The following is a 20,904-nucleotide window of genomic DNA, read 5'->3' as shown; positions in this document are numbered from 1 at the left end:
TAATGCAGTAGTGTTAATAAAGATGTTTTGTTGACTTTGTTAAAATCTGGTTACATAATATTATGTGCTGCTTTGATCAATTATATTAACATCACATTAGTTGTATTCAATTTGTCATATCAATTATGATAATTGAGATTTTGTCACATGATTTTTATGCAATAATATCTGGCTTGGTTGGTGGAGTCACATGCATTTCGAGTTGTACATATCATCTATATTTCAACATGTGGGTGATTTAAAGGGAAACTCCAGTGCCAGAAAAACGATCCGTTTTTCTGGCACTGGAGGGTCCCTCTCCCTCCCACCCACCAATCCCCGGTTACTGAAGGGGTGAAAACCCCTTCAGTGACTTACCTGAGGCAGCGGCGATGTCCCTCGCTGCTGTCTCCTCCTCCGCGACGCTCCTCCTTGTGATTGCGTCAGCCGGTGGGCGAGACTGATCTCCGAGGAGACCTAATGCGCATGCGCGGAAATGCCGCGCATGCGCATTACGTCTCCCCATAGGAAAGCATTGAAAAATCATTTCAATGCTTTCCTATGGGGTTTTGAGCGACACTGGAGGTCCTCACACAGCGTGAGGATGTCCAGCGACGCTCTAGCACAGACGCTCTGTGCTAGAAACTAGGAAGTGACCTCTAGTGGCTGTCTAGTAGACAGCCACTAGAGGTGGAGTTAACCCTGCAATGTAATTATTGCAGTTTATGAAAAAATGCAATAATCACACTTGCAGGGTTAAGGGTAGTGGGAGTTGGCACCCAGACCACTCCAATGAGCAGAAGTGGTCTGGGTGCCTGGAGTGTCCCTTTAAGCTCTTGTTTTGACTCACTGCTGCCATTGTAGAGGGATTTTAAAACTTTAGCATATAAGATTGATCTGACACACAATTTATTAATGGGAACTACCCTTATTAAAGGATCAGCCTAGGCACCTTATCCTCTCATGGCCATTGGAGGTAACTAAAAAACCTCCATTTGTTTTTAAAAAATACATAGGGATTCAGGAGAGAGCGCAGGTAACTTGTTTTTCTTTGGTCTTTACTATATATTGGGGCTGATGTGTACTGTAGTCTTTGCTGCCGCCCAGTAGTGGTGGGAGTGAGAGCAGGACCTATCTTTCTGCATTTGTATCCACTTTTTGTATCACACAGCTTTGTTACAATGCTGCCGCCCATCCCATGTGTTCCCTATTAAGGGTTAATAATGTATAGGGGTGTATATAAAAAATACCCCTTTCTGTCTCATTAGAGATATTTTTGCCAGATGCTCAAGGAAGCAAGGTGAATAGTTAGAGTTAGGACCCACCTAGGGGGTTCTGCCTTGATGTTGGCAGGTGGGCTTATCCTCTCTTTGCCATTGGAGGTAACTAAAAAAACTACATTTGTTTTAGAAATACATACGGATTAAGGAGAGAGCGCAGGTAACTTGTTTTTCTTTGGTCTTTACTATATATTGGGGCTGATGTGTACTGTAGTCTTTGCTGCCGTCCAGTAGTGATGGGAGTGAGAGCAGGACCTATCTTTCTGCATTTGTATCCACTTTTTGTATCACACAGCTTTGTTACAATGCTGCCGCCCATCCCATGTGTTCCCTATTAAGGGTTAATAAATATATAGGGGTGTATATAAAAATACCCCTTTCTGTCTCATTAGAGATATTTTTGCCAGAGGCTCAAGGAAGCAAGGTGAATAGTTAGAGTTAGGACCCACCTAGGGGGGTCTGCCTTGATGTTGGCAGGTGGGCTTAACCTCTCTTGGCCATTGGAGGTAACTAAAAAAAACTACATTTGTTTTAGAAATACATAGGGATTAAGGAGAGAGCACAGGTAACTTGTTTTTCTTAGGCACCTTAAACACTGCATCTCAATTTTTATTATGGTGACCTTAGAGAGCGGCTACCATAACCCAGTTCTTGTTAGAATAGTTTTGACTGGTTTGATTGTAACTGAAGGTCCACAAGGTATCCATATCCTGCACCCCTGCTCATCCATTGCAAATGCGGACAGCCCACTTCCACATTAACAATATAAATGTCATCTATATTGTAAAGCCCCACATTGGCTGAGAACATTAGGTGACTCACTAACCCAATGAATGTTTAGGCCGCAAGTGTTTTCATCAAACAATCTAAAAATCATTTGACTATTAGCCAGGCGGACAACTCCCAGCCTATTGACACTATAACCCACTATATAAGCATCCAGTGATTATAATCTCTAGACTTAACCTGTTGTTCATTCTTGATTTGCCTTTTTTAAATGTGTTGTTTAGGCTAGCAAGACAGTGTAGAATAAAAACACTTTTTTACTCATGACTTCTTGCTACAATAGTAAATTATACTCATATATACATCATTAAAATAAATACAATGTATATTAATTATACTGTGTCTGTGTGTGATAGCCAGACAGACAGAGATGTTGGATGTGAATAAACAGACAGACAGACAGATAATGGTAAATGCTAGCTCTTGGTAAATGTTACCATCATGTTCCTGTGGATTTATATTCTAATTTGTAAAAGCATTGAAAGTTTACTGCATCAGACATAGCTTCTTGGGCCTGATGGAATTCTGTAATAAAGAATATAAATAAAGGATGTAAGAACTTGCTTTGTTCTGTGTGTTATAATATAATTACACAGGAATTATTGAAAGCAAATCCAGATTTTTTTTAAATATATCTTATATTTCAGTACACTGTTTGTATATAAATGGGTCTACAATGGTGCCATGACTTTATACTCCCATTTGCCTAAAGTGAAAATGAAATGCCCAAAGCATTATAATGTAACAGACTTATTTAGGTTCACAACTGCTCATTTTGATTGTCTGAAAACCTTTGCGCTGAATTGCATTAAAGGACCACTCTAGTGCCAGGAAAGCATACTCGTTTTCCTGGCACTAGAGTGCCCTGAGGGTGCCCCCACCCTCAGGGACCCCCTCCCGCCCGGCTCTGGAAAGGGGAAAAGGGTTAAAACTTACCTTTTTCCAGCGCTGGGCGGGGAGCTCTCCTCCTCCTCTCCGCCTCCGATCCTCCCCGTCGGCTGAATGCGCACGCGCGGCAAGAGCTGCGCGCGCATTCAGCCGGTCGCATAGGAAAGCATTCATAATGCTTTCCTATGGACGCTTGCGTGCTCTCACTGTGATTTTCACAGTGAGAATCACGCATGCGCCTCTAGCGGCTGTCAGTGAGACAGCCACTAGAGGAAAAAGGGGAAGGCTTAACTAATTGATAAACATAGCAGTTTCTCTGAAACTGCTATGTTTATAAAAAAATTAGTTAACCCTAGCTGGACCTGGCACCCATACCACTTCATTAAGCTGAAGTGGTCTGGGTGCCTAGAGTGGTCCTTTAAATACACAATTTAGGTTTAGCTGTAATTGACTGTAGACTGATTTCCCCTGGAAAATTGTTTTGTGCACTTTTTGTGTTATGTGCCACATAGTTTTTCCAATAGCATTGCAAATTCCTTAGGAAACACATAGGTGTCTCACATGTACTTTTTAAGTGTGAGACAGCGTGTGTAATATAAAAAAAAAAAAATACCTGCGGATAACTGCTACAGCTCAGAACAATTGCAAACCTAAATTGAAAATTATAATCATTGTAATGTTTTTAAAACAAAATGCTGCTCTTTTTTCTGTGCTACGAACAGTTAGTTGTTGGGCTGCATATACTCTGGAGAAGGATTACATGCTACAGTTGTGCGTCAGCCTAGGAAAACTCGAGCACCATCATATCGACTGTATTCAATTAATAATGATAGTCATTTGACTCTAAGAACAATATGCAATATGTTGATATGGGGAGGTAGATAACAAAAAGGTACCATCTAAAATAAATTAATTATTCTTGTCTTGATGCATGTGTTTGTATAATCTGTATCCAAGTGCACTAGTTTCTTATAGTTCATGTGTATAAACACACAACTTTTTATTCTATGGGAATAGTTCTGTACACAGTCAAAAACACTTTGAGAATATTCAAACCTCAATGAACATGTAACGTACATGTATTTGTCCTCTGGCTTGTTGAAGCAGTAAGCAAGACAGCACTTTCAAAGTGACATGTCATGAAGACACCAGCTCCACATCATCTGAAGGGCATTCACATCGCAGGTGGTGGATTTTACCATTTACCATTCATTGACCTTGTAGTACTCAAGCACTGCAAGTGTGACCTTCTTTCTCTTATGCTCGTTCTTTTTGGGGGTGGTGCATGAATTCTTCTTTCTCTTCTTGGCACCACCTTGGGGCCTCAGCACATGGTGAAGAGTTGACTTCTTCTGGATGTTGCAATCAGAAAGAGTGTAGCCATCCTCCAGCTGTTTGCCATCAAAGATCAATCTCTGTTGATTAGGGGGAATAACTTCCTTATCCTGAATTTTAGCTATAAATATTATATTATATATTCAGTAAAATCAGACGATTCAACCTAGAGGGTGATGGTTTTCACGAAGATCGGCATGTTTGAGCCGGATGCACTTACTGCTAATGGCAAATCTGGAGAGAGGTGAGACATTCTTTTCAATAAGACATTTCAGAAATCAAGAACTTCATTGAAATTGTCATGGGCTAAGCTTTATTTTCTTGTGTCTTCGGAACCAGTGTATCCAGTGCATGCACATCCAGCAGGACTATCTAATTGATTTCAGAATCATAACAACGTATAATGATAAAATTATGATTTCTTCTTCCTTTGGCAAAATAGAGACCCAATACACAAAGTTGTATAAAAACATGAAAAATCTCAAAAAATGCTCTCTGGGCTTTAACCCCTTAAGGACACATGACGTGTGTGACACGTCATGATTCCCTTTTATTCCAGAAGTTTGGTCCTTAAGGGGTTAAATAATTATTTGATGATATTTCCATAAAATTTTGCAAACGTTTTCCAAATGTTAGCATGGATATTGAATCTTCAAGTATTCTACAAACGTTTAATTATAGAAATTATTGATAGTTATAAAACAAAAAAAAATGTAGAGCTACCAACAGGTGTATTCACATTTGTATCTGGCCTGGTATATGAGGTAAGAGTAAAGTCAATTATTGAAGAGGTTTGTAGTTAGACTATCTGGGAGAACAAAAAGTCACAGCCTGGATTCATTTAGCCTGTTTCATTTGGAGTGCTCTATATTATGTGTGTTCAGCTCTTTTCACATCTCTTTAATATTCATGATACACTCACCAGCTTGAATGAAAGAGATAAAGCTTTTGATAGCAATCTCAGGAACTTGATTAACAATGTACTAATCATGAGTACCAATAACCAGATTCAAAAATGTTTGAATTCATCCATCACTTTTAACCAGAGATGATTGCATTACCTTACCATTTTTCATTTAGATAAGTTCATCTGAAAAAAATATTGTCAAATGGAAGTAAAATGAACATTGTGACTATTTGTGAACCACATATCAAATTGACCGACAGCATAATTACCAATTAGTGCATAAGCAGAGAAATCCGTGTCATCGTAACTTGAAATAAAAGCTATTCATTCTGACTAAATGTTATATTGTGCCATGGGATTCATTTTGCAATAAGTTCAAATTGTTATTATAAAATGTAACTAAAGCATATTGCAAGAGGTAATTATCCATATATTAGATTGAATACTGTGTGTGCCCTATGATTACAGAACAAATCACCCATTATTTCAGCGCTAATTGTAAAGATTATGTGGTCCATTCAAAAAAATATCCTGCTGTGTGGATCATTTCCTATATAGCTATGTAGGTGTTGTTTGTGTGCAATTTACAGATAATGTCATTCTCATCTTAAAGGCACCTAGTTTAAATTTTCAGACTTTAACACACCTTTATCTTGAATACTCAGTTTAATTAAAATTGTCACATAGGTATTTGGGATATCAAAAATGGTTCTAAATCATTAAACTGTGTACAAACCGGACAAATGTAAATCTTTTCCTTCTAAAATAAAATGGTGTTCTAAAATGGAATACTAGGAATCTTACACCCAGATCTTTACATACGGTTATGGATGGGAGATAATATTGTGAAACTGGAAAAAAAATGATCACTAAGCCCTACTAAGACACCTACCAAACAATCTGCCTGTTTCTTATTTTAGTAATTACATAAAGAGTTATTTAATCTATCCTACTACTGCAATATAACTTTAATGATGGTTTTGAGAGTGTTTGGCTTTACTATTATGCTGTATTTTTTGCATGCTCAAATATATTTAGTTTTTGCATAAAACATTAAATGTGTTGCAAAATGCTGCACCATAAGCCTGCCTCTTTAGTCACATTCTCTCATGCAGGAAAAATACATCCTTATCAAATATATGTAGACAGAGCATTGCATTGGCCGATCATCCTGGAGGTACTGTGTGAAGGCACTGTAATTAGGGTAAAGAGTGTGGGTTTCTCCATAAAGACAGATAAATATACAAAACGACAGACAGAGAGGTATACATAAAGACAGGTAAAGAGCAAACAGACATGTAGTTTGTCTGCCTTGACATATGCAGTACATGCAATAAGTGAACAGAGATAAAAAAAAAACACATTACACAAATAGTTAATATTGATTGCCTAAAATACCAAGCCAATTAGCTAAAATGTCAAATGCCTTAACCAAATAAAATTTTACCAGAATAAGTCTATTCTCCCTTAAAGAAACTCTATAGCGTTAGGAATACAAACCTGTATCACTATAGTGCTCCTGCCCCTAGTCAGGGGCGGACTGAGCACTCGGGCAAATCGGTCATGGACTGCTGCAGTGCAGTAACGGCTGAGCTGGGGAGTTAATCTCCCCACCCAGCCTGCACTCAGAAAGGGGCCCGCACAGCCGTCCGCGGGCCCCTGCTGCTACTAATCATCTCCTCCGTGCAGGGCACACTGAGGGACAGCTATAGGGCCTTCCCAAAAACCCCACTAGGCTGCCCCTCAGTGTGCCTGTCTCCGAACACAACCTCACTGAGCTGCGTGCAACTGCTCAGGGCAGCTCCGTGCAGCTTGTTCTGCAGGAAGTGACATCACCAGTCACAGTGCTGAGTGAGCTGTTCGGTGCTGCCCTGAGCAGTGTTACAGACAGCGTGTCAAGATCCTGTGCTGGAGCTGTGGGGGACTTTCCAGGAGAGTTTGTCTGGACCACCAGAGAGGTAAGACTTGTAAGGGGGGCTTTAATTTTTTTTAAATCATTCATTTTTTTTAATTACAAATATGTTAATGATATTTCCCCCACTACTGCCCCTACCCCCTGCACCCTCTGCCACCACAACCCCCCTGCTCCCTCTGAAGCCCCTACCCCCCATGCTCCCTCTGAAGCCCCTACCCTCCCTGCTCCCTCTGAAGTCCCTACCCTCCCTGCTCCCTCTGCAGCCCCTATCCCCACTGCTCCCTCTGCAGCCCCCTACCCCCACTGTAACTCCTTCCTTTACACTTACAACTCCTATCATGCCAAGGCACTTTAAACGTACAACTCCTATCATCCATACCCCCAGCTCCCTCTGCACACCCTACCCCATTGCACCTTCTGCTGCCCCTACCCCACTGCACCTTCTGCTGCCCCTACCCCATGCTCCCTTTGTAGCCCCTACCCCCCTCTCTTTGCAGCCCCTACCCCCAGGCACCCACTACAACTCCTATATCCTATGCACCAACTGCAGCCCCTACACTCCCTGCACTTACTACAGCTTATATTTCCCTTTGCAATCTCAACAGCACCCTTTACTCTCGGCACCCACTACAGCCTCTCCCCCCCCCCTGTGCCCTCTGCATCCTCTTCCTCCCAGCACCCTCTGCAGTCCCTACCCCTTTGCACGCACAACCATAAAGGAACTCTGTAGTTACCAGAACAACTACAGCTTAATGTAGTTATTCTGGTGAGTATAGTCTGCCCCTGCAGGGTTTTTGCTGTAAAGGCTGCCTTTTCAGTGAAAAAGCAATGTTACCTTGCTGCCTAGGAACATCTAGGTCAGGGCTGTCCAACCTGCGCCCCCCCAGATGTTGCTGAACTACAACTCCCACGATTCCCTGTCTGTCTTTTTAATTGAAAGAATCATGGGAGTTGTAGTTCAGCAACATCTGGGGGGCCGCAGGTTGGACAGCCCTGATCTAGGTGCTTCCTGTGTCAGTGTTGCAAAATGTGCAGCACTGACATTCCGCATCTCCATGCTCCGTATGGAGACGCTGAACACTTGTCATAGAGAAGCACTGATTCAATGCATCTCTATGAGGAGATGGTGATTGGCACAGCGTAGTGTTTTGCCGCACATGCACAATAGCCTTCCAGTGCTTTCCTATGGTAGAGCATTGGGCTGGCTGAGATCATCTAAAATTGTTGAACTGTGCCAAGGAGTTTGGTCGGTGATGGGAAAAAAGGTGAGTAAATCCCGTTTTTAAGGGGGGCCAGAAACCGATAGCGTCAGGAATACACTTTTGTTAAAGGGACACTATAGTCACCCAGACCACTTCAGCTCAATGAAGTGGTCTGGGTGCCAGGTCCCCCAGGTTTTAACCCTTCAGATGTAAACATAGCAGTTTCAGAGAAACTGCTATGTTTACATTGCAGGGTTAATCCAGCCTCTAGTGGCTGTCTTCCTGCCAAAATTCAGAAATACCCCTTTATACAAACTGCCATGCTACACAAACACATAAAAAAATACTACCCTATTTATAAAACCAAAAACATGTAGTCAAATATATTATGAATTCACATATCCTGACACTACACACAAAGACATACATATATTCACTCACACTAGCGCTTACAGTTAATATACACAACATACATTCACTTTACACGCACATATAATCAAACACACGGTACACCTACACCAGCATATATATCGGTCTGCATGGGGCCCAGTTGCTAATTTTGCCCAGGGGCCCAGGCCACTGTCAGACCGTCCCTGCCCCTAGTCATATAACCCGCCATCCTTTTGCCAATAAAGGAAGTTAAAAAAAGGCTTCTTACTTAACATTTTGCTCATATCTATTCTTCCCACAATACCATCGAGGGGGTATGACTTCCTCCGATAATGGTCCGATCGAATGTTCATCATAGAGGATCATTAGGGATCTGATGTGTATGCACAATGAGTGCCATGCTTGCATCCAGTGCTTCTTGTAGGAAAACATTAAATCCAATGCTTTCGTATGAGCGTAAATGTCATGTGACCAAGTTTTACTCGGTTAGTGCAGCGGAAGTGCTTCTAGTGGCTGTCACTATGACATTTCTCTTTCTGTCTTAACTTGAATGAGTAAACATACAGGACCACTGAAACAAGTCCACTCTAACTGAGCTGAAGTGGTCTGGGTGACTATAGTTATCCTTGAACAAACACCACAACAATAATATAATAATAATATACAATAAAACAATATAACATTTTATCTGTTTTTTTCTATTTTTTGTATAAAAAATACAAGCTTAAATAAACCTCACCCAATAAACAAATCAAACAATGAATGAATAAATAAATAAATAAATAAATAAGCAACTTAGGGATGGGAGGGTGGACACAGTGATTAAGCTTTATCCTGCTGATTCCGCATTGAGGCTTACCAGCACAGACAGGTAAGCTTCACAGCACAATGCCTTATATACTTCCATTTAGCATAATTTTTACGTCTCACTCTGCACTTATATGCAAGAGAACCCTCAACATTCTAAAGCATGAACCACCAAGGTATGGGCAATAAGAACTTCGAAAAGAACCTTAAAGGTTTTGCCAGCAAATAGCATTAAACCAGGTGAACTTAACCATTTGACTGTCTTATCTTGCCTTAAAGGGACACTCCAGGCACCCAGACCACTTCTGCTCATTGGAGTGGTCTGGGTGCCAACTCCCACTACCCTTAACCCTGCATGTGTAATTATTGCAGTTTTTCATAAACTGCAATATTTACATTGCAGGGTTAACTCCACCTCGAGGTCACTTCCTAGGTTCTAGCACCTCCAGCGTCGCTCAAAACCCCATAGGAAAGCATTGAAATGATTTTTCAATGCTTTCCTATGGGGAGACGTAATGCGCATGCGCTGCATTTCCACGCATGCGCATTAGGTCTCCTCGGCCGGTGAGCGAGATTAGTCTCGCCCACCGGCCGACGTAATCATTAGGAGGAGCGTCGCGGAGGCGGAGACAGCGGCGAGGGACATCACCGCTGTCCCAGGTAAGTGACTGAAGGGGTTTTCACCCCTTCAGTAACCGGGGATTGGTGGGTGGGAGGGAGAGGGACCCTCCAGTGCCAGAAAAACGGATCGTTTTTCTGGCACTGGAGTTTCCCTTTAAGGTCCATGGCATTTCATCCTCTCCTTATAATGCAACTCCTGGAGTTCCAGCAATTTATCTCAGTTCTCTCATCATCTATGCTAAACAACATAAATCTGCACAGATAAGGTAGATTAATGTGATTTTTTTTTTTTTTAGAACTGGATGGGAGGTGGCAAATAAGCAGACCAGATGTAGAGCACTGTAAACATTTTTCTTCAAGATTCATACACATTTGTACATGAAAAAATATAGAATTTTGTTGAACGCCATCAATTGCATTAGATGTTTTGGTGCCGGAGTTTCCCTTTAACATATGATGAGGTTGAATGAAGTACGCAAACATAAAAAAACCAAAAAAAATACATATATTCAGAAGTTGTACTGGGTTGTCACTGATCAAGAAAATGTTAACCGACTCTCATCATTATTTATTCATTTATGTTTTTAGATGCTACAGAGATCAAATCTTTGATATTCACATTTTTCTTAAAATTATTTTATTTTGCTAACTGATCTCAAAGATATAAAATTCCTTATTATGCATTGTAATGTATTTATTTTCCAGGAAACCTTAAAATGATTTGACAATTATATCAAACCAATTAATTTACAGAAGTCTTTTCTTTTTTCATTTCATTTCATAAATGTCTACTGCCTTTTAAACTGCAGTGAGCCAAGATTCGATTTGTCTTGACTCCATCAAGGTGACTATTGTAGTTGGAAGCATTCACATGAAGACGACTACCGGGCTACATCATGTCAAGCCCTCAAGTAGAATTATTGCTTTTCCTGCCTCAGTTCACAGCTGTTTTATGTCACCAAATCACATCACGGTGTAATCACAGATGAATAAAATATATTTTTTTCCTTTACCCTAAATGCTTTTTTTTTTCTGTCAATTACAATCAAAGAGCATGATTTCAGACCTGTCACTTTTGTAAGGTCTTTCCTACTGATGACTTTAAAACTGTAATCTACTAAATATACAGTGCAATAAATCAGTGAAGTCTTATAGGAATTCATCCATTGAGAAGAAGCGTGTTTTTTCTCCCACAGGGGACAGAAAAGTAATTGGTCTTTAAAGAATGAAATCAAAGATGTTAAAATATCCATTTATTTCTTGCTTTGTTCATATCGAAATTTCAATGTGTTGAATTCTGACTTGATGCGCTGTTTTCCTTCACGGTAAAGTAAAGACATGTTAGGCTCAATATTAAATCAATAAAGTCTCACATGCATTTTGAAAGTGCAGAAATGTTACATTTAGTTTTATCTCCAATTTTTATTCCCCTTGTTCTAAGAGATTATCTTCTCTGTGGTAGTGAAGCTATAATTTGCTAGCAGTTCCAACCTGTGGGCAGTTTTGCTATGATAGCTTGATTACATCATTAGCCACAATCAAAAACATTTCCCTAAAATGATTTGAGCTTGCCTGAATAAATTGCTTCCTTTGATCTTTCACGATTGTATTACAATAGTCTACTCTTCTTTTTTTTTTTTTTCCTCTGCTGAAAAAAGCTTAAAGGAAAAACTAAATATTAGTGGTGTATTTAACTAAACTGCTCAAATATAGACAGGTGCATTCATTTTTAACTATCTCCTTAGGAAAAATGAAATGTGCTATAAAATTGGTCAAATACTGGAATGTTAAAGCTAAGATTTGTAATTGCAGTATTGAGTGGCAAGTGTGACATGTACATGTATACCTCACGGAAAAGGTAATGCTGATTTTTAATTTCCTATATACTTAAAACATTGAACACAGTCATAAAATATATGGACCATTTTATATGTAGATGAAATGCTCCATACTTCATATATTTTATGAAAAAAAACATATATATAAAATGGTCCATACGTATATTTTATGAAATCTATATATATAGAGTGAGATAGATAGATAGATAGATAGATTCAATGAAATATATTGTGCCTATATACAGGAGAAGTAAAATGTTACAATCATGTTGCTGTGATTTTATATTCTCATTTGTCCAAGCATTGAAAGTTAGGAGCTTCCAATATGACTTCCTGGGTCTGTAAAAAGAACATTTGTAACAAGGAAGCGAGCACATATGAGTTTGATGCTGTTTGTTATACCATATTTACAATGGAATAAATGAAAGGAAATACTGATGTTTCAGTCTGAACATGGACTTTTATCAAATAGTCAATAAAAAAGCTCCACCTATTATTCAGTCTGCCAAACACACTTATTACACAGTATATTTTAAATGTTGTTGCTTTTGCAGTATATATTAAATGATGTGCAGGAGGCTGGTGTCCCTGGGGTCCAGTGGCATGTGGCTGATGGGAGTCTGATCCAGGCTCTCAGTCCTTTGTGGTCCTTGCCTCTCTCCTTCTTTCTCACAGCTCATTGGTAAGCTGGGAGGAAGTGACATATACTCCCTACCTTCAAGCACTGCTATTGACCTCCAGCAGCTGTCAGCTGACATTGATTCACACTGCTATCCATCTCTTTCCTCTCCTGTCCCTCACTGGCCATCTCCACATATATCACTACCCTCACCTCTGCCTTGAATGCTGCAGCCCCACTCCAAACATGCACCTTGAGGAGGACAATACCCAAACCTTGGCATACTAAATCAACACGCTATCTGCAGAGTTGCTCCCGTTGTGCTGAATGCTCCTGGAGAAAGTCCCGCACCCAGGCAGACTTTCTCCATTATAGATTCATATTGCGTTCATACAGCGCAGCACTTGCCCTCGCCAAACAGTCATACTTTTCCTCTCTCATTAGTTCATGCTCCTGCAGTCCCAGACGTCTCTTTGACACCTTTAATTCTCTTCTCCGCCCTGCTGTGGCCAACCCCCAAACTAACCTTACAGCTGATAGCTTTGCATGCTACTTTACCGACAAGATTGAACAGCTAAGGAAAGAATTCTCCCCTCCCTTACAATCTCTTTCTCAACCCCACGTAAATCATGCCTTTCCTACCCTTCAGACTTTCTCCCTGGCTACTGAACAAGAGGTAGCTGCGCTTCTCCATTCCTCTCATCCAACCAGTTGCCCGCTCGATCCTGTCCCATCTCACCTCATCCGATCTCTCTCCCCTTGTCTTGTGCCTTCCCTAGCACACATCTTTAACTGCTCTCTCTCTTCTGGCACTGTTCCTGCTGACCTTAAACATGCCACTGTAGTACCTATCCTCCCCCTCTAACTATCGTCCCATATCCCTGCTCCCTTTTTCATCAAAGCTTTTGGAAAGACTTGTCTTTACCCATGTGTCTCGCTTCCTCAATTCCAACTATCTCCTTGACCCTCTTCAGTCTGGCTTCCACCCTCTCTACTCTACTTAGACTGCTCTTATCAAAGTTACTAATGACCTAATCACAGCTAAATCCAAAGGTCACTACTCCATATTAATTCTCCTTGACCTCTTTGCTGCCTTTGACACCGTTGATCATGCTCTCCTCCTTCAAACTCTTCAATCACTCGGTCTCTGTGACTCTGTCCTCTCATGGTTTTCCTCTTATCTCTCCCAATGCTCATTCAGTGTCTCCTTTTTCAAGGATACCTCCTCCACTCATCCTGTCTCGGTTGGAGTTCCCCAATGCTCTGTCCTTGGTCCCCTTCTTTTTCTCTTTATACTGCCTTTCCTCCTCCAAATACTGATCCTCCTCTCTCACTCTCCCTTCAAGTCAGTGATATCCACATAAGTCCATCCTTGCAAGCGTGCTGTCTTGGCGTCATACTTGACTCTGGCCTCACCTTTGAGCCTCACATCCAGTTTGTTGCCAAAACATGGCCCGCATCCGCCCCTTTCTTACACAAGATGCTACCAAGGAGCTTGTCCATGCTCTAATAATTTCTTGCATGGATTATTGTAACCCTCTCCTGATTGGTCTCCCCTTAAGCTGTATTGCCCCGCTACAGTCTGCAATGAATGCCGCCGCCAGACTGATTTTCCTCTCTAGTCGGTCCTCCCTCACCTCACCCCTCTGCCAGTCCTTACATTGGCTCCCTGTATCCTATAGGAGTCAATTCAAAGTGCTAACCCATACATTTAAAGCACTGAATAATGCTAGCCCCTCTTACATCTCTTCACAGATCCATAGGTATGCCCCTCCTCGTTCCCTCCACTCTGCCAGTGACCACCTCCTGACCGCTGCTCACACTCGTACGGCCAACTCACGCTTGCAGGACTTCTCATGGGTGGCTCCCTTCCTATGGAATAGCCTGCCTACCCCAATCAGACTCTCCCCTAGTCTTCAATCCTTTAAGAAGTGTCTTAAAACCCATCTCTTTAGGAAAGCTTATGGCCTCCCAGAGTAACCTCTACCTTACATACCTGTATTTTGCTCTCTCCTATAGGATAGTGCTTTACTCTCTCCTCCAGCTCTGCTTCACTCCCACCCTATTTGATTGATATTTCCTGTCCTAACGTGTCTTATACCCCACCTCCTATAGACTGTAAGCTCGTTTGAGCAGGGACCTCTTTAAACTTTTGTTCCTGTAAGTTTTCTTGTAATTGTCCTATTTATAGCTACATCCCCCCTCTCATAATATTGTAAAGCGCTACAGAATCTGTTGGCACTATATAAAAGGCAATAATAATAATAATAATAATAATAATAATAATATCTAAAGAGAGCCTGGTCTCGCTGTTAAAGGGCTGCATTGCCTGACTAGGTCCCTGATCAAAAATGGCTATCGGGAAGCCCTAAGTGCGTGGACTATCAAATAGGCCCCTTCAGCTTGCAGGCCCCAGTGCAACCGGTAGAGCCACTGCTGGAGAGGGTGAACTGAAATGGGAATGGAAGGTCTTGAGACTATACAGTTGGTTATATGGCAGTGGAAAATGGGCTATTTTTGGGCAACTAAAGGCTATTGTCTGGAGTAGTAGGGTACCCAAAATAAATCTTGTTATAGGGTCCTTTTTTCATTAGTTCTACAACTGAATGTTAAGCATCTCGATACACAGCAATGGATCTCCAAACTGGATCCCTTGGCCATTTTCTAGCGTATGGCAAAAGTCTAGTTGTTTTATATTGTACAAATTGATGGTACACTTTTCTGATTAGAAAGCACGGCACAATTTCATATGTAAACATGACATATTGTATTTTTAAACACATCTATAATAGTTCATATTGCTGTTGTTGGTTTTTTGCTTGTTTGTCCTTTTTTTGTAATGTGCACTGTGATAAATTAAGTTAAAATGGTATGCGTATTTTTCAGTGGTCAGGCATAATATATTATGACTATATCGTGAAGCATACATTGCAATCAATTTTCCTTTCCTATCCTCTGATGTTAATTCCAGACTATAGTCTATTGCTGATATATATGGCTTTAAACCAATAGGGACAGAGGTGTTTCCAAGTTTCCATGCATTTAGGATCATAGCCTTTTTGGCTCTTTTGCTTTGTAATTTACATAGCAGTAATTTAACACTTTCTTTTATGCTATATATAATTTTTAAAGGTCTGATTTGGCTGTCTTAGGATTCCCTATATGCATACATTAAGTACAAACAAAACATATTAAAACATGCTTGTAATAATTTATGCAAAACAATTTCCATTTCAGGATAAGTAATTCTGAGGTGGTTACAAAAATAAAGTGAATTGTAAATAATACTTATCTAACAGTAGACAGTTTCCCTTGGAATACTTCCCAGGTAGTAACCCATTGACAACCAATTTGTATACACAAAAAAAATGGGATACAGCTGTGAGCATCTAGAATAAACATAAAGATAAAAAATACATAGTGTAATACAATTTACAAGAATAATACTGCGCTATAACATAATGCACTCACAAGCATTAAGTAGATAAAGCACTCCAAAGGTGCCACCCCCGATGGGCATGGGTGGCTCCAAGTCCTTACTGGATCCATCCACTGGAAAGCAAAAACTGGACTCCAGGTGACAGGTGTAATTTTAAGCAGTTTTTCATGAAAGTATTAGTTAAAATTAAGAGTAAAACAAAATTGAAATATTGAAAAATTAATTAGCTGTAGGTCCTACGCGTTTTGTCCCTAGTGTATGGGACTTGCTCAAGGACCAATATATCAGCAATGACAAGCAGTTAGCATAAAAAAGCAGCCTAACCACTCCACCCAGTCAGATTGAAGGGGGTCGGGAAAGAGAGTTAGAATTGATAAAGTGATACATACGGGTAAAGTCTTTCCAGAAGCTTTGAGGAAAAAGGGAGCAGGGATATGGGCCAATAAATAGAGTGGGTAGACGGATCGAGGGATGTTTTTTTTAAGGATAGGTACTACAGTAGCATGTTTAAGGTCAGCAGGGACAATGCCAGAAGAGAAAGAGCAGTTGAAGATGTGTGTTAAGGAAGGCACAAGACAAGGGGAGAGAGATCGGATAAGGTGAGATAGGACAGGATCAAGCAGGCAAGTGGTGGGGTCAGAGGAAAGTAGAAGCGCAGCCACCTCTTGTTCAGTGGCAGGGGAGAAAGCCTGAAGGGTACAATAGGCATGATCTAGGTGTGGTTAATAAAGAGAAAGGCAAGGTGGGGAGAATTTTTTCCTTAGCTGTTCAATCTTGTCAGTAAAGTAACATGCAAAGCTCTCGGCTATAAGGTTAGTTTGAGTGGTGGCAACAGCAGGGCAAAGAAGAGAGTTAAAGGTGTCAAAGAGATGCTTGGGAGATTGCAGGAGCATGAACTAATGAGAGAGGAAAAGTATGACTGTTTGACTGCACTGTATGAACACAATATGAATCTATAATGGAGAAAGTCTTCCTCCAGGAGCATTCAGCACAACGGGAGCAACTCTTCAGATAGCATGTTGATTTAGTATGCCAAGTTTTGGGTATTGTCCTCCTCAAGGTGCATGTTTGGAGTGGGGCGGCAGCATTCAAGGCAGAGGTGAGGGTAGTGTTACATGTGGAGATGGGCAGTGACGGACAGGAGAGGGAAGGGATGGATAGGAGTTGCGAATCAATATCAGCTGACAGCTGCTGGAGGTCAATAGAATTAAAGTTCCTTCTGAGTTGAGGGGGGTTAGGCTTAGGTTATTGGGTGAGGGGGTACTCAAGAGCAAACGATAAGAGATGGTGGTCAGAGAGAGGAAATAGAGTGTTGGAGATATTAGACACTGTACATGCATAAAAGAAAAAGAGGTTAAGGGTATTGCCAGCTATATGGGTGGGAGAATTAGCCCACTGTGATAACCCAAGGGAGGAAGTAATTGAAAGTAGTTTAGAAGCTGCTGACATCAGGGGAGAAAGTCTGAATGGTAGGATAGGCATGATCTACGTGTGGTTGAGAAAGAGAAAGGCAAGGTGGGGAGAATTCTTACCTTAGCTGTTCAATCTTGTCGGTAAAGTAGCATGCAAAGCTCTTGGCTGTAAGGTTAGTTTGAGGGGTGGCCACAGCAGGGCGAAGTAGAGAATTAAAAGTGTCAAAGAGACGCCTAGGATTGCGGGAGCATGAACTAATGAGAGAAAAAAAGGATGACTGTTTGGCAAGGGCAGGGCCTGCGCTGTATAAACACAATATGAATCTATAATGGAGAAAGTCTGACTGGGTGCAAAACTTCCTCCAGGAACATTTAGCGCAACGGGAGCATTTTTGCAGGTAGCGTGTTGATTTAGAATGCCACGGCTGGGGGCATGTCCTCCTCGAGGTGCATGTTTGGAGTGGGGCCGCAGCGTTCACAGCAGAGGTGAGTATAGTGTTATATGTGGAGATGGCCAGTGACGGACAGGAGAGGGAAGGGATTGATAGCAGTTAGGGTTAGGGTCCGAATTACTGAAGTTCCGAAGTTCCAAATTGCTGTAGTGCCGAACCGAACCAAATGCCATTGGTCCGAATTGTCGAAGCAGACTCTTTTTTTTTGCTTACCCGAATTTCCAAACTGAACCAAATTTTTGGCCAATTCACATCCCTACTTATTAGTCTGTTACAAAATTTGGTATGCTGAAATTATAATTTTAAATTGCCTTCACAAATGCCAAATAGTAAAGCACATATATATCTTTGTAGAAAATAGACCACCTGAGAATATTTAACTATGAGCATTTGAAACACTTTTTAACATATTTAACCATTTTATTACTAACCTCAGTGAATCTGTTGTGTATATATGTATGTTTTGTTGTTTTTTGTTTGTGTCATATTCATGGTGAATTTAACAGAACGTACATGCTCTACCACCATTTAAACTGCAGAATTTTATTTTGTTATTACGCCAGATTACAGCAATATCCCACATATAGACTTTTGTCAAATTATTGAAAAGCTATAGAGTCAAGTTATAGACATGCCAGTTTCAGATTTCAAATTTCCAGCTTACAGGGAGTGCAGAATTATTAGGCAAGTTGTATTTTTGAGGATTAATTTTATTATTGAACAACAACCATGTTCTCAATGAACCCAAAAAACTCATTAATATCAAAGCTGAATATTTTTGGAAGTAGTTTTTAGTTTGTTTTTAGTTATAGCTATTTTAGGGGGATATCTGTGTGTGCAGGTGACTATTACTGTGCATAATTATTAGGCAACTTAACAAAAAACAAATATATACCCATTTCAATTATTTATTTTTACCAGTGAAACCAATATAACATCTCAACATTCACAAATATACATTTCTGACATTCAAAAACAAAACAAAAACAAATCAGTGACCAATATAGCCACCTTTCTTTGCAAGGACACTCAAAAACCTGCCATCCATGGATTCTGTCAGTGTTTTGATCTGTTCACCATCAACATTGCGTGCAGAAGCAACCACAGCCTCCCAGACACTGTTCAGAGAGGTGTACTGTTTTCCCTCCTTGTAAATCTCACATTTGATGATGGACCACAGGTTCTCAATGGGGTTCAGATCAGGTGAACAAGGAGGCCATGTCATTAGATTTTCTTCTTTTATACCCTTTCTTGCCAGCCATGCTGTGGAGTACTTGGACGCGTGTGATGGAGCATTGTCCTGCATGAAAATCATGTTTTTCTTGAAGGATGCAGACTTCTTCCTGTACCACTGCTTGAAGAAGGTGTCTTCCAGAAACTGGCAGTAGGACTGGGAGTTGAGCTTGACTCCATCCTCAACCCGAAAAGGCCCCACAAGCTCATCTTTGATGATACCAGCCCAAACCAGTACTCCACCTCCACCTTGCTGGCGTCTGAGTCGGACTGGAGCTCTCTGCCCTTTACCAATCCAGCCACGGGCCCATCCATCTGGCCCATCAAGACTCACTCTCATTTCATCAGTCCATAAAACCTTAGAAAAATCAGTCTTGAGATATTTCTTGGCCCTGTCTTGACGTTTCAGCTTGTGTGTCTTGTTCAGTGGTGGTCGTCTTTCAGCCTTTCTTACCTTGGCCATGTCTCTGAGTATTGCACACCTTGTGCTTTTGGGCACTCCAGTGATGTTGCAGCTCTGAAATATGGCCAAACTGGTGGCAAGTGGCATCTTGGCAGCTGCACGCTTGACTTTTCAAATCGAAAAGCCAAAGCCCGACAGGCCCCACAAGAGCATGAACATGTGGCGGCAGGCTAACAGCGCACTTGGACCCAAGATGCCGTCCCTGGCAGGAGACTGCTCAGACTTTCTAGATAAACTGTTTTAGGACACGGAAGACGATCATATTTCTGCTCCAATGCAATTGCGGACACCTCAACAGCCGCCACAGCTGAGCCCAGACGGGGCTCCAGTGACGACGGCAATACTGAAGGAGCTCCTGGCAGACTTGTGGAAGAGCATCTCGTCTGATGCACGGGGACCTGCAGGGCCTGAAGGTCCGCTTTGGGAATCTGGAAGTTACAACCCACACGGGAGCTCAGCAGATAGCATTGCTCCACCGGGCGGTTGTAACAGCAGCAGAACCAAAGTTAGGAGCGACGATTTGCCGCACAGGAAGACTGGCGTCGCTAAAACCACCTTAAGATCCGGGGAATCAAGGATGATATCCCAGAGGCTGAAATGCCACACCTGGTCAGACGTCTGTTGGTGGCCTTATTAATGCCTAGACAAGCCAAAGCGGTGGTGTTGGAAGGCATGTTCAGGGTCTCCAGATTGGCCAAAGCTCCGCCTACAGCTACCAGCGACTTGGTGATCCCGTTCCAGCATGGACAGGACAGAGCAGCGGTTCTGATGGCCACTCGTGGAAAACCGCACTATCAAATTGAAGAGATTACTCGGGTTCTATGCTGAACTATTCAGCGGAAACGCTGGCATGGCGCCGGTCGATACGACCACTCACCTCTCTCTTGCAATGGCAGGTGGTTCGATACCGCTGGCGCCCCACTCGTGAGCTGGTGATCACCCAAGGAGATGCACAGCATATGCTCCAGGACCTTCATGTTGCTGCTCAAGTATTGGAAAGCTTGGGTTTACTGCAGAACTCTCTTAGTCAACCTCAGCCGAAAACCCCCTCCGGGCAACAACATAATTGGGACCCAGCAAAGGTGGCAACTTTCGTGCCCTGACCATCCACATTGGACTCCTACACACTAGCGACAGCTTGATCTCGGACTATTTGGCTACACTTGGGACTAGACTCTGTGGAACCTCTAAGCTCCTTAGCTTCCACAAATACACCACACTCGGTCCTTTCATAGCCTGGACCGGTCCTTTCTTCCAAAACCCTCCAGGGAGAGGGGCATGCTGTCCAACTATTACCCCTTACTTCCCCCCCCAGCCTTGGGGTAATTAAGGCTGGAC

General features: G+C 41.6%; 1 pseudogene; it reads right to left on the bottom strand.

The window, feature by feature from the left end:
• Nucleotides 1-2,531: 2,531 nt before the first annotated feature.
• LOC134585329 (ubiquitin-ribosomal protein eS31 fusion protein-like) lies at nucleotides 2,532-20,543 on the bottom strand (annotated as a pseudogene).
• Nucleotides 20,544-20,904: the final 361 nt, after the last annotated feature.

The sequence above is a fragment of the Pelobates fuscus genome, chromosome 2 (genome assembly GCF_036172605.1).
Source record: "Pelobates fuscus isolate aPelFus1 chromosome 2, aPelFus1.pri, whole genome shotgun sequence".
In the NCBI taxonomy this organism is placed as follows: domain Eukaryota; kingdom Metazoa; phylum Chordata; class Amphibia; order Anura; family Pelobatidae; genus Pelobates; species Pelobates fuscus.
The sequence above is the reverse complement of the archived record's forward strand: the minus strand, read 5'-3'. Positions and strand labels throughout refer to the sequence as shown.